This window comes from Carex rostrata, chromosome 1 (assembly GCF_964058835.1).
Source record: "Carex rostrata chromosome 1, lpCarRost1.2, whole genome shotgun sequence".
Classification (NCBI taxonomy): Eukaryota; Viridiplantae; Streptophyta; class Magnoliopsida; order Poales; family Cyperaceae; genus Carex; species Carex rostrata.
The window spans coordinates 153,579-157,755 of NC_135918.1; the positions used below are offsets into that span (position 1 = coordinate 153,579).

At 34.7% G+C, this 4,177-nt stretch overlaps 1 pseudogene; it reads left to right on the plus strand.

Annotated features, from left to right (window-relative positions):
• Positions 1-2,275, plus strand: LOC144564110 (wall-associated receptor kinase 3 pseudogene; annotated as a pseudogene).
• The last annotated feature ends 1,902 nt before the right edge of the window (positions 2,276-4,177 follow it).

The following is a 4,177-nucleotide window of genomic DNA, read 5'->3' on the forward strand; positions in this document are numbered from 1 at the left end:
ATGGTAGTAGGTAGTGAGACATCTGCATATGTCAAACTTACAAGGAGTCAATCTATCTGGTACACAACAGGGTGTACATCTGTGAGCTTGAGTGAGCAGGGACTGGTAAATGGCTCATGCTCTGGTATCGGTTGCTGCCAGACTGCCATTCCGTTTGGAATGAAGTATTATGATATTACATTTGATTATAGCTTCAACAGTTCTAATACCGCAAGCTTCAGCCCTTGTGGGTATGCGATGCTAATAGAAACAAAAAACTTCAAATTTAGCACCACATATCTCACCAAACTTGATTCCTTTAACAAGGATGCCCATAGATTTTCGATTAAGGATGCCAATAAATTTTCGGTTGTTCTTGATTGGGTTGTAGGGAACGAGACCTGCAAAATAGCAAAACAAAATAGAGCCAATTATGCGTGTGTTAGCACTAACAGCAAATGTATTAACCACGCCACTGGTCAAGGTTATATATGCAATTGCGCACCAGGTTACCACGGGAACCCCTATCTCCTTAATGGTTGCCAAGGTACGTTATATATATATATATATATATATATATATGTACATATATACTACAAATGATATGCTCAACTTTCTTAGTTATAATTATGCATGCTTTTATTGACCTCAGCAATCTTAGAGAAAAAAAAAATTGCTCTTCTTTTAGTTGAAAGAAAAAGTCTTGTTTATTGTTCTAAATTTAATCAAAATTAAGTACACTCTCACACAGTTGATGCATAATATTGTCTAACTCTCCTATATATTTTTCTTTCTTACTATGTATATATAGATTCAGATGAGTGCCATATTAGTTCAAATTGCTATGGTATTTGTACAAACACTCCGGGATCATTTAAATGTGCATGTCCCCTAGGCACACATGGAAATAGTACAGTCCCTGGAGGTTGTTACAAGAATGGGCCGAAAATTCAATCATGGGGCAAGCTTGTTATAGGTAATTTTCTTGAAAATTGCTATTATATTTGGGGTTACTTAATCTCTCTATTTTTTTAATTAGGTGGCAAAATTTACAAGTTTAACAAATTAACTCAAGTAATTGATCAATTTAATTAGTTTATATAAAAAAAAAGTAATTGATTGATCAGTTGAACTAATATTCATTTAAATATTTGCAGGTTTTAGTAGTTGTATTGTTATCCTATTACTTTCAAGCTCCTTGGTGTATTGGGTCTATCAAAGAAGACAAATCACTACAATCAAGGAGAAATATTTTCGGCAATATGGAGGTCATTTGTTGCTTGAGAAGATGAAATCTGAGCAGGGATTTTCATTTAGAATATTCAAAGAACAAGAACTGAAAGAGGCTACCGACCACTTCAACTCAAAGAATGTGGTAGGAGAAGGAGGAAATGGTACAGTATACAGAGGTACCATTAATAACAAAGAGGTAGCTATAAAAAAATGCAAGACAATCAACGAGAGGCAAAAAAAAGAATTTGGTAAAGAGATTCTCATCCTTTCCCAAATTAACCATAAAAATATAGTAAGAATCCTTGGTTGTTGTCTTGAATTGGAAATCCCAGTCTTAGTTTACGAGTTCATTTCCAAAGGAACTCTATTTGACCTCCTCCATGGGGAGAATGCCACGTGCATCCCGTTAAACACTCGTTTAAGGATTGCTCAAGAGACAGCAGAAGCACTAGCTTATTTGCACTCATGGGCATCCCCTTCCATTGTTCACCGTGATGTGAAAACCTCCAATATACTTTTGGATGAGAGTTTTGTGGCCAAGGTGTCTGATTTTGGTGCTTCGGTTTTGGCACCAACGGGGGGTGATGAAGAATTTGTGACACATGTGCAAGGTACCCGTGGTTACTTAGACCCAGAGTACATGCAGACTGGCCAACTCACTGTAAAAAGTGACGTGTATAGCTTTGGTGTGGTTCTCATAGAACTTTTCACCAGAAAGAAGGCCGTCTACATGGAAGGGTTGGAGTACTATAACCTCGCAGCAGAATTTTTGTATGCTATGAAGGACAACAGAGCCGAGGAGATATTGGATGATCACATCACATCATTCATGAGTATGGATGGAGAGAACATGGGACTTATTAAACGAGTGATGGAGCTAGCGAGAACATGCTTGCTCATGGAAGGGGAGAGGAGACCTGATATGAGACAAGTTGCTGCCATGCTTCACACAGCAATAAAAGACATGGAGGGTCCTACACAAGAGATTGCTGAATGCTCAATTACAAGTGACTTGGAGATGCCCGACTTCAGCGAGTTCGAGATGCCTGACTTTAGTACATAGCAAAAAAAAATTTCTTTTGTTTTAGTACTGTATTGGCAATTTTGTGGTTTTTCTTATTTATATGACTAGGATGGCTATTTTGATATTTTTGTTGAAATTTTGGTTACATATAATGAACATTATAAAAGGTTAAAAGCTAATATGAGATATGTATAGGTTATTTTGGGAAAATGTTGGTTATATAACGAAGGCTGGAAACAAACCTAGCCGTTTCTTTCATCTCTGGTGACCTGAACAAAATATAAAATAATTTAGGTAAGACCTTCTGAAATACCATAATATAAAATGTGAGCGAAATACGCATCCAAGTTTTATCTCAAATGAACCAAGCTGTAATAGAATAGTAAATTAAGTTGATGCAACAAACAGTCTGGCACCTATGATAAAGGCGTAAATGCTAAATTCAGACACATTATTTAGTGCATATTACTATGGCACAAATATTGCATGCTTTTGTTGGCATGAGGTCCACAGATCAAAATGGACGGTTTTGAATAAAATTTTATACATAGTAATCTTCTTAATTCTTCTGAGAATTTTCTTACTACGCTTGGATGGGCCACGTCAAACTGCTGATTGATTTAATTGATGGGTGAAATTATGTTAGCAATGTTGATTATCCAATTTTATATTATATGAGTCAGATTACAAGTACATAATTCTATCGAGTAGTAATATTGGGTGTCTATGCCCATAGAATTACTGTTTAGAGTTTTAAACAATTAAAACTCAACTTTTCAAAAGGCCAGATAAAAATCTGGAATTTAAGAGTTGTTAGTTTGATCTTTTGATTTAACGAAAATTAAAGGTAAATAAAATAAATAAAAATGTGAAATCCTAGGGGTTTGGCTTACTATGGCTAATCAATCTATTTTTATATGGTCATATTCGATGTTGGTTTTCAGATGTTGTTTGAAGCCAAGGTTTCTAATTCCATTTAGTGAGAACCGCTTTCGGACATCACTTAACTATAAAGAGATCCATCTAAGGCTTGTTTTAATTCTGTGATTAACTCAAAGATTTCGGACATCACTTAACTATATTATTCGCCCTACTCTCTAGTTCTATTGGCTGTTCTTATGGTGAGGCAAGACAATACGATATTCGTCTGCGAATGCCAAGACTTTTATTGGTCCAACTAATAATATCTCCAGTTAATTAAGGTCTCCACCACTAATTTAATATTTTTATTCTCCTTATCATAACTCGGTTAACCTAATGGTAACTATCTTTCCAGATGCGGCTATCACATGATGATCTAGGCTAACAAACGAAATTGTGTTATATCTTAAACTTTTTTTAATTAGTTATAAACCATTAATTACGAGCAATTAAAATTTATTCTAATATATAAATATAGATGGAAATTCATATCTTAGCTCATGATACTTAATTAAAAATTTCAATACACTCGAAACCTTAAATTAAAATTGGAAATTGAAATTTTACGTTGATAATTAAATATAATTGATTATAATGAAGAAAATAAATTAACCGACCACACGAACGACAATATTGCCTCATCCACATCTATTCCTATAATTTTATTTCTAAATTATTTTCCAGTGGACCCTACCTAGGGCTGTAAATGGATCTGAATCCAAATCCGTGTAATTCGGCGTGGATAATTGCTAAAATATGGATTCGGAGCTCTAGATATATCCCCCAGTTTCAAACCAAAAATGTTAAACTTTCGCTTTTGAATCCATTAATCTAAGTTGCGGCGCATCGATCAATTCTCTCTCCACACTCGGCACTATTCAATTATTTAGGCCTCTAAGGCGTTATATACTCTCTATTATTATTCTTACCGCAAAATTTATTTGTGGGACTAAATTCATTATGACATCCGGACATTCGTTATAAATCGAATAGTTGCATTTTTTTTTCAAAATCGTCAAA